The sequence below is a fragment of the Balaenoptera ricei genome, chromosome 5 (assembly GCF_028023285.1).
Source record: "Balaenoptera ricei isolate mBalRic1 chromosome 5, mBalRic1.hap2, whole genome shotgun sequence".
Classification (NCBI taxonomy): Eukaryota; Metazoa; Chordata; class Mammalia; order Artiodactyla; family Balaenopteridae; genus Balaenoptera; species Balaenoptera ricei.
In genome coordinates, this window is record NC_082643.1 from 1,420,001 (window position 1) to 1,430,911 (window position 10,911).

A 10,911-nucleotide genomic window follows, 5' to 3' on the forward strand; every position below is an offset into this window, starting at 1 on the left:
TAAATGCTAATAGATTTTAAAAACTAATATTAAAAACAAATATCAGAGTATGTGAGGTTCTGTTTTAAAGTGTTTGAGCTGACAGAGAGAAGTATTAGTTGTAAATGAAGTTAGAGATGCCCTGAAAGTAGATAGATGCCCATTGATCAAATTCCGTAAACTAAATCTGAGTTTTTGCTTTTAAAGTTGTAAGAGCTGTCATAAATCTTACATATTATGAAAACTTTAAGCACTTTTGAGTCAGCTGCAATATAGTTTCTTCCCATTGCCATCAATATAAACAACCCTAATATATATATTTTTTATACTTATTCCTCAGGTGGAATGGCTATTTTAAAATGCCCAGTGTGGATAAAACACATTTCTGTGACTTTTAACTAAAGAACTTATATTTCTCTAGTTAAGAAATTTAAAGGAGCTATCTTTCCCTTCATAAAAGACCATTTATTTCCACTGAAGCTCTCTAAAATAAAATTAATTTAAGGTTTTAAATGATTATTAACATTCAATAGTTATTTTTAATATTTTTATTCTTGCTATTTCTGCAAGTACGCCTTTGTGTAGCACTTGGTATTTTACTGAGTGCCTTGAAAACATTCTTATTTATTATATATCACAGAAGGGAAAGAGAAATGTAGGGTCTAATAGCAACCACTTGCATGGACCATGGTGCCGTGAGGTATCATGATGTTCTTCCCTAAATTTAGCTGTCCCTAATCACAAATTCCAAGATAATACAATATAATTTTAGTGCATTTCTCCTCATCAGGAATGTTGGAGGTGCATTTTAAGTTTAAATCAGTCATCAATGCTAGAATGACCAAATTGCAGACTAATTGTTTTCCATATTATACTTAAAATGAGTTTTTAAAAATGAAAAAGATGACTATATACAATCAATGCTATTTATTGTACCTCTGGGCCTACTCTTCTAAAAATTGTAGCTTATCAATTTTTCTCTGTCAAGCTTGAACTAATGTAAATACTTGAAATAATGTAAAGTTATATTTTCATGTTTTTATAGATACAACATGACAAGAATACATAATGTAAGAGTATTTCAACTATGGATAATGTTGATTGGATAATGCACATCTCAGTTACAAGCAGTAATCATAGTATAATATCCATGTAACGGTGCATCAATATATTGCTATATAAATATGTCTGTGTGCATCTAAGTGAAAAGTGGTCAAACAAGAGTGATGACAGCTGTCTAAAGGTTTTTTAAATTCATTTTATATAAAAACTGTTATGGAAAGACCAAAATGTTTATGAACTATTCTTATGTAAATTTACAACTGTCCTTTACTGTACTTTTTTGTTTACAGTATATGGTACCTTATTTTCTGCTGTGTTAAGTGGGTGTCAGACTCCAAGGAGACATACACTTTCTACAACTTCTATTGAAGATATTGGAATTTCCAGTTTTTCATGTGTACTGTGTCAGAAAATGCTTTTGATTTTATTTTTAAATCTAACATCAGATGGCTTTTTCGGAGTGTTGTAAAATCTTCAATCATACATAAAACATGTTCTTACAAAAGGCAATGATCTTTATTTATTTTTACTTGTTAGTTCTTAAAACTAGTAATAATGAGAAACCGAAAAAAGGTACTTAAATGGATTCCCAAACAAACCCAGGTGTTTCTACTCAACAAGGACATCCTTTGCTCAGTTTATACATCAGCTCGGTACAAATATAAGAAAAGAAAAATAACTTTTTTTTTAAGCTGAAGTGATTAACATTTTCAACATTCCAAGCTTACAGTCATTAAGTGCTTTGGGCATATGCAGAAATATTACTATTAATTAATTTTATTTCTCCTTTGGCACTGTATGTGGTCAGCTCAGCTGCTGTCATAATGGTATTAAAAAGCAGAAAGGTGACTTGCTTTAAAAATTCCACAAGGTAACACGTTTCCCAGCTTACATGTTTCAACAAAGTTTTCATCTCTTGCTTTACTGAAAGAGAGTATTGATGAGAAACTAAAACTCTTGCAGTTTTGATTCTCTTTCTACAAAGGTGATCATTTTAATATTTAGGCGGTACTCTTTAGGTATATTCTAAAATTAAGGCATTTTAGTTCTTCACAATTGCACGTTAAAATTTCTTGTATAGAGTTTTGCGGTTTGAATATATTTAATGTTTAAAAGTAGAGTATACCAATGCATCTGCTTAAAAATACAGTAATCTTGATATTCTGCCATCCTGAGTTCGCAAATTCTGTAAATATTTTGGTGGTCGTGGTAGTAAATTGAGCAAATGAAGGGAAGCATTAGCAATATAATAACCCTACAGGATGATTTTAATACAACACCTTGACACTGCCATTAAAGAAAACACTTATTGAAACTAATTAGAAAACAATACAATGTGGTTTCTTCCCACTTTTCTATTTCCTATCTCATCATATCCTAGCCTATCATCAGCCCAGTAAACTTAAACAAAACTCAAGTATCACTTCTACCTTAAAATGTATTTGCGGGTCTTTAAACCTGTTTTAGGCTGGATAAGAGTTTATTTATTGCACTTTGAGAACCTGCTAGTCTGTTGTGTGAAATCCTCATGTAATTCAGGCAAATATTCCATTTTCTTCTAATTCAAATGAAATAGGTAGGTGTATGGATTGAATTAGTCGCATACATTCTCTATTGCCGACTTTAACTGATGGTGTAAGGTTTGTTAGTAATATATTATGAACTTGGGAGAGTGTATTGGTTAAGTTCCACAAGTTTTATATGAACTCTAAATAAGTTTATTAAAGGAAACAGAATGATGTAAATATCTGTTTAAAAGTCGAGTAAATTTTGTGTAAAGTGTTCCAATATTTAAAATTGGTTTATTTTTAATCTCCAACATGAAAAATGGGTAAGTATAAATGAATCATCAAGATATTCTGAATGAGAATTTGCGGTTGTATTAAATGGTTTGTGACAGTTGTATCAAATTTTTTAAAAGGAAGGATTCATTCTCTCAATGTGTTGGTTTGGTAAGACCACGACACTGGGAATTCTATTGGCTACTGATCAATAAATTCTCTATTTCTGTGTTTCAAACAAGAACAACTCATAGATAGTATATGGCACTCTAAGTACATGAAAGTTCAAACATACTTATGTATAAATGAAGATATGCAAGCACAGACTAACACAAATGACCTCATATCCAATGCAGGTAGGAAAGTGCCTGGAATAAATCTGGATCATAAGATTTTGTGTCTGTGTTTTATATCTTGTTTCTATTCCTTTCACCATTTTACATTCTCTTCCTGCCCTTACGTACAACTGCAATTTTTCATATGTTATACTTCGAATGGTATCCAGTTTAAACATTTCATTCATCTTGCCTTTTGGCTTTTATTCCATGGTATCCCATCTATTTCTGGCTTGTCTTTCCTGAGAGATTTTGCTTTGAGAGCACTTAGAATGCAGTTCATTTTGTCAAAGACAAGACTGACAGTCTCAGAGTCTTCTTAATAACCATAAAAATGACTAAGAATTTCTGGAGTGAAGTAAACATTTCCTGCTCAGCTCTATTTCTGCATCAGCCACATATTCTGATCCAACAATTGCAAATTTGTAATATTCCTCCATGTACTTAAAGAGCCCCACAATTTACAGAGTTTCTGTAGGAAAAGGGAGGCTCTTCAGTGAAGCAGGAAGAGTGAGAACTCTATTTTTAATATGTTTGCGCATCAGAATTCCTTTTTCAAGTCACTTTAGAATGAACACGAGCCGATTCTCTATTTTAACTCCACCCTCAAGCACTTCCAGATTATTTTTTAATTGCCTTTTTCCCCCACTAGGTAAAAGTCAATTTTGATACAATAAGTCCCCTCTATACGAACCTTCAAGTTGCGAACTTTCAAAGATGCGAACGTGTGTTCACGTGTCCAATCACGTAGGTTAGTTCACGTGTCTCGCGTACGTTGTCACGTGTGTGTCCGCTACAAGTGGTTGTGCTTTTGTGTACTCTGCTGTACAGAACTGTATAGAGTACAGTAGCACAGTATCTTTATTTCAAGCCCAGGCTGTTCGGAAGCAAGTGTAAAAGCAGCGGTGGTGTAGCTGGTACTTTTCAAGGTACTGTACTGTAACACTAAAAATGTTTTCTTTATTTTGTTGTGTCTGTTTGTTATGTATTTTTTTGTGTGAAAAGTATTATAAACCTATTACAGTACAGTACTATATAGCCGATTGTGTTCATTGGGTACCTGGGCTAAACTTGGTTGGATTTATGAACAAATTGGACTTACAAATGTGCTCTGGGAACAGAACTCGTTCCTACGTAGGGGACTTGCTGTATTTCAGAACCAAGTTCCTTTGCGGAGATGCATAAACTCACTGTTACTTCATTGGATATGCCTGAATTCACTGAATGAATTTGGTCATTTTTCTTTCTTTTTCTTTCCCTTTCAGGTTCATGGGCCAATTTCATTTTATTGTAAGTTGGAATGTGGGGCAGTGGATTAAGCAGTTGGGAGGGACTCAAAACCAGGATTCTAGCTTTCCCCGCCCTTGTTGCACGTCTCCCTCTGTCTCTTGTCTTCTCACCTGGAGGATGTGGATACTAGGACTGTCTCCCTGGATGAGGAAAGGAAACGTAATATGATCACTTAAAACATAAGGAAACATTGTCTCTTCTTTAAAAAGTGGTCTAAAGAAATAAGTTCATGCATTGGGGTGCCACTTGGTGCAGAAAAACGTTTTGGTATTCAGTTCCAAATTTGTTTTATCATCCTAAGACATTAGAAAGGCAGTTCTAGCCTATGACATTCATTCACTAATTCGGTTCATTCAGTCTAACAAATATTTATTGAATGTATCTGAAAAAATAGAAACTGAAGGCAAGGGCTAAACTGGAAACCTCTTTTCTGATGATTAAGTATATTTTCTTTAAAGGGTGTAGACTTTGATCCCGTTCACTTAGAAATAATCTGAGTATATGGGTAACTCTGACAATTAAGAGTTATATATTTCTGTCCAACAAGACATTCAAACTTTAATTTAGAGTAGATATCTGATGACAGTCACCAACGATCTCATTAAATATAGACTCAAAATATTTTCCTCTCTCAAAAAAACCTTAGGTTTCATCAACTGTGCTTGTCCATAAATTTGTTTGACAACCAATCAATATTTCTATCTCTGTTTTCAAAGAGTCAAGTTAAATCCATTAACAAATACCACAGTTTGGTAGTTCTAAATTGTTGCCACCTGAAGGGCTAAGGTATATCTCTAGAATCTATTTCTTTGGATAAGAGTTTATTCAAATATCATTCAATATATTGGGTTGGCCAAAGAGTTCGTTTGGTTAATGAACACGTTGTTCAATAAAGTTCTTGGTGAACATGAAAAATGTGTCTTTTATTTTTACTTAAAACCAAACGAACTTTTTGGCCAACCCAATCTTTTTGGTCAGCAGCTAAATAGCATCTGACATTTAAACTGCAAAAATAATTAAAGAAAAATATTTTAAAACAAGCTGGTGGGCTTCCCTGGTGGCGCAGTGGTTGAGAATCTGCCTGCCAATGCAGGGGACACGGGTTCGAGCCCTGGTCTGGGAGGATCCCACATGCCGCGGAGCAACTGGGCCCGTGCGCCACAACTACTGAGCCTGCGCGTCTGGAGCCTGTGCTCCGCAACGAGACAGGCCGCGATAGTGAGAGGCCCGCGCACCGCGATGAAGAGTGGCCCCCCGCTCGCCGCAACTAGAGAAAGCCCTCGCACAGAAACGAAGACCCAACACAGCCATAAATAAATAAATAAATAAATAAATAAATAAATAAAATAAAGTGAAACCTTTTAAAAAAAAAAAAAAACAAGCTGGTAATTTCTTAACTGTAAGCTGGCCAATTGAGAATTTATTCATGAAAATTCTTAAAATGAGTATTACAACTTATCATTTTAAAATGTTATTTAAACATTTACATTAAATCACACCTAAATTCATTGAGGGTATTTTATTTTGGATGGAAGGCGTTTTGGAGGAATCTGCCCTTTTGTTGAATTTCCTAAACCAAAGAAAAATATATGTTACATTTAAGAATTTATGTGTTATGGTCATGGTATTTTAATTATCACCCATTATATTGCCAATATTAATAGATAAGAAAGTCCATTTGGTAAGACTCAGAACCAAAATCAATTATAAATTAATGTAAGCATGATTTCTATTTCTTTCTCTTTTTGACATAATATAATGAAGTTTAGAGGTTTTTTCATGTAAAAATCACCTTCTCCCCCTCAAGAATTTTGTGTTACAAAAAAAAACACCAAAAAAACCCCATGCTTATTACAATTTTAAACTATTGAATATTTGACCCATATCTAAAAGCACTTTTGTGTAAATATTTACAAATTTACAAGGAAATAGCCTCATGAAAATGATTTGCAAGGTTCTTGAGGTACTTATGAAAATGTAAATCTGTAGTACTCTGAACTATATGCTCTTGCTTTGCCTGTGTCTTTCTCCCTCCCACCATCCCTCCCTCCCCAAATTAGACTTGTCTTGTTCTCTCAACTATCAGAGAACAATTTTACTGAAGTCTAAGTCATGAATGGCAGTCGCATGTGACACTGAGTTCTACGTGATTCTGAGATCACAGACAGCATATCAATCTTTACATAGCCTTCTTGCAAATATGTGCCTTAGTTCTCAGTGAGGTTTGGCGTGGATAATCAGTGTGAAGCTTGTCATCTTTATTTGGGGTTCTTTTTAAATTAAAATGCATTCTTGGATTTATAACTATACTTAGTCTGTATCTTAGAAGCCTGTCAAGTCTGTTTTATGTGCATTATCCTGTCAGCTCTTTGTGTTCAAGAGATAAGCATGTCTTTGTTCATTTTTATTTAATATTGTTTGTGTTTCTCTGTGTGTGTATGTTCATGTGTGTATTAAAAATATCCCACATCCTCTATAGCATTTATTCTGCTAATTATTTATAACATTGTTAACTTACCTTCCGAGTTTTTTTAACTCAAAAAAATATTCAGTGGATTGGAGTGAATTATTATGGATATTTTAAAGGGATTTTCGAAAGAAAATTAAGCAACTAGTTAGGTACGACATATGAATCAAAGTAACTAAATCAAGCCCCAATTTATGTCTTGCTGTTTTTTATTTAAAATTTATTTTAAAGTATTTGATTCTTCAAAATTTAATTTCCAGTGTTCGTACTTCATAATTAGTTGTGAAGTTGAAACATTTTATGGGAAAGAATTTTGGAGTCATGTTTACCCTGTGCCCTCTCTTCCGCATTTTCTTCATCAAAAAAACAATAACTTATGGTGAATAAAATTGTGCTTCAATATCTGGAAATAGCTTCCTGGAGTTAGGAAAAAACAATATAGCCCAAGTATCTGAATAACAGTTTCCAACATCAAAGGATAATTAGTTACCAGTATAAGTTTCAAAGAGCCTGATGATCTTCAGGACAGAGGAGTTAAGTCATCAGTCAGCTGTGCAGAGCTGGTAAAGGACAAGCCAGGATTATAATCCAGGGCTGATTCCTTACCCCCATCCTTTTGTCCGCATTCATCAGATGGGATCTCTTTAGTTCTCAGACAAACAGCTGAATATCTGAAGAGTAAGAAAGCTAAATCCAGAAGGACTTTTTTTGGGGGGTAATTATTAGTTTACCTTTGAATTAAGATGCACTCTTGTGATTGGGTTTGTATCCAGAAATGAAACTTACTCTGAGCAAGACAGTTGCATAGAACTGGCCAGAAAAACAGCATGACAGTTCATAGAAAGACCATTTTAAATGTTTTTGCCATCGATTTTTTTGAAGTAAATACTTACATTTATTTTTCTTGATGTCTTAAATATTTATGAGGAGAACAATTTTTCAGTCTAATAATCTGTAAGGAAATACACATGCTTGTCTTTGATTAGCGGCTGTCCTTAAAACCATTTTTGAAAAAGGTGGCATTATAAATACAAACATAAACTGCCATTATTACATATTAATTAGCTTCTAGAAAATGTAAAAACATTTTGCAAATAAAAACTTGAACTGGTTAAAAACCTAGATTGAGTATACAGTGTCAAATATGCATTTTAATGTTTATTTTTAATATGTATATAAAGATAGTGTTCAGCTCTATAAAATAATAAAATACTAATATCTGGGCTTGTAGTTTACATAAAACTTCTGCATATAAAAGTGTATTATTTTTACAGTAATGTGTGCATTTCAATGCATTTTCATGTTTAATTTTCAGGTTTACATTCATTATTTATGCATTATCATATTATCCCTCTTACCATGTTTTCTTTCCCAATACAATGGCAAAACACGAAAACATTTTCACAGACATAAAATTTATCATTAATGACTGAAAAGCGTCCACGGTTTACTATTTTCACTTTCTATTTCACCTTCATGTATTGATAACGTGCCTTTTCCACTTGGCCAGCTCTCATTCCCAGGTATCTGCACGATCATGATTGGCCTTTTTATTTCCCCATCCTTATCAAGAAGACTCGACAAAAATCGTTCTGATACGTAATTTAGCATAAACCAAGTAATCTCTCAGGTAGCCTGTGAAGATTTCCCTTTCTTGTAGCATGTAACCTGGATCCCCTCACACCCCCTGGACCCCAAGTAAAGCTGATTAAGTGCTTTTGCGTTCAAATGCTGTACCTAGTGCAAATTTCTCTAATACAACAACGATGCTACATTTTCAGTGAGTTGCTTAAACATCTCCTTGCTTTATGATAGTGTGAGCTTCCCGAAGGCAGGGAGTAAATATGTCTTATTCGTCTTTGAGTACTTAACGCTGCTTCAAAATAATGGTAATGATGGCTTACACTGACAAAGCACATATTCTGTTCAAGGCATCACACTAGGACACACATACTACAGTTATTCTCATTTTACAGGCAAGGAATCTGAGGCACAAAGACACAGAGAGGTAAAATAATTTGCTCAGAGTCACAGAACTAGTAGGAGGTGGAGGCAGGTCTCTATGGGGGCACGTGTAACCCTCGCATGCGAAGATACAGGTCGCACAGTAACGCCATGTGATAAACATGTATCCTAAAAATAAAAATGAATTAAGGATTGCACTCTCCAAACACCCACACAGGGGCCTAAGAGCGGGCACTCGAACATCATGGAAATACATCACTGGATGTATATGAAGTGAGGAGGGCGTTTAGTGAAGTCCCATGGGAGGGTAGGATGTGCAGTCAGAACTACATCACTTAGGCGAGGGTAACCTCCTGACGGATGTGGTCCAGGGATAACAGAGAATTGCTAAACTGCTGCATAAAGAGAGGGCATCACAGTAGCTTCTGTTTGGCTCAGTTTGGAGCCAAAGCACAATTGCTAAGGAAATGGAAACAAAACTCAACATAAATTATCCCTTTCTCCAAAGAAACTTTTTTAGAGCACATTATTTTTACATACTGCTGTTTTCTTTTTTAAAAAATCATATTTTATGACTAGATTCCTGCTAATTCCTAACTCAAAAGAAATTCATTTTGTTTTGACCATCTTTACAATAATTTCCTTTCAAAAAGGACTGTTTTGTTTCAATTTCTTCTTAGCCTCCTTCAGTGAATAAATCCTTACCAGCCACAATATGAATGTAAAATATTCCCGGGGGATTTTTTTCCTGCTATCTCAATTATACTCTAATTATAGTCTCTCTCTGGAGACACCCATCTTCCCCTATAGATTTAACCATAATCTCTGCTGAGTTAACCAAATATGTGTGGTTAACCCTGCTCTCTTTCCTCAGTTCTAGATCTATTTATTCCACTGTCTAGTATACTTATTCATATCACTGATATTATTAATAATAATGGCTAATATTCATTGAATATCAATTAGCTGCCAGTCACTATTTTAAACATTTTACATATATCAATGCTTCTAATACAGGAACAATATGAGTTTAATATTATTGTCATATTCATTGTACCTGAATGAAATAAAGGCAAAAGAAATGACATAACTGGCCCTAAGCCTCAACTACAGCTAGAAATATCCAGGGTCACTTCAGTCTGAACAGACTCAAAACTGAAATTAATATCTTCTCAGTAAAAATTGCCCCACCCTCTGGTAAGTCCATTTCTGGTTGCAGGTGACCCTCAGGCTGCTACTGTAAACGTGAACATTCTTACATGTCGAAAAAACATATATCACTTTTTCACCATTTTTGTAAACGTAGGAGAAACGCTTTCAGGGCTGATCTTTTCCTCTTCACAATTCACATTTATGAATATATACAAATACTAATCAAGGCATTTTGAACATTCATAAATCCAACAGAAAAAAAATCTCAAAATAGTCCTTAATACTTTCGTTCCTGAAATTGTAATTTATTTCATTTTTAACAATCAAGTGCTGTTCCTTGTGTTAAAAATCACACCTAGATTGTCTTATATCAGTGACCCAGAGGGCTCACGTTAACTGTCTGTGCCTTCGTTTAAATACATATTTACTGAATGAATGTTTATTGAATACGTATTGCATGACAGGCTCTATACTACACAATAATACAAGGTGCTTCTGGCAGTGAAGTTTCCTCTGTTTTATAGGAAAAGGCAAATTGCTCATGATTTTCTTTAAATGTCTTTACTTTCACTGCTCCCTCTCCTATATCTCAATCCCTCACTGTCTCCTTGTTCTGTTCCTGATTTTTCTGAGATGTGGATTTAAATTATTTGTTAATGCATCCAACACGTATTTATTGAACACCCCCTCCCATAGTCTGAAGATACAGTGTTGAATCAAACACACAGAGCCCTTGCCCTTTTAGAACCTCTGGTGTGATGGGTAAGAGAGATCTTTCACAATCGTCACAGGAAAAGCTGAGTCGTGAAGCAAAGGATGTTTCCTGGGAATGAGGTGGCCTGTCCAGTCTGAGTGGCCTGGGGAAGATGACATGGAAGAT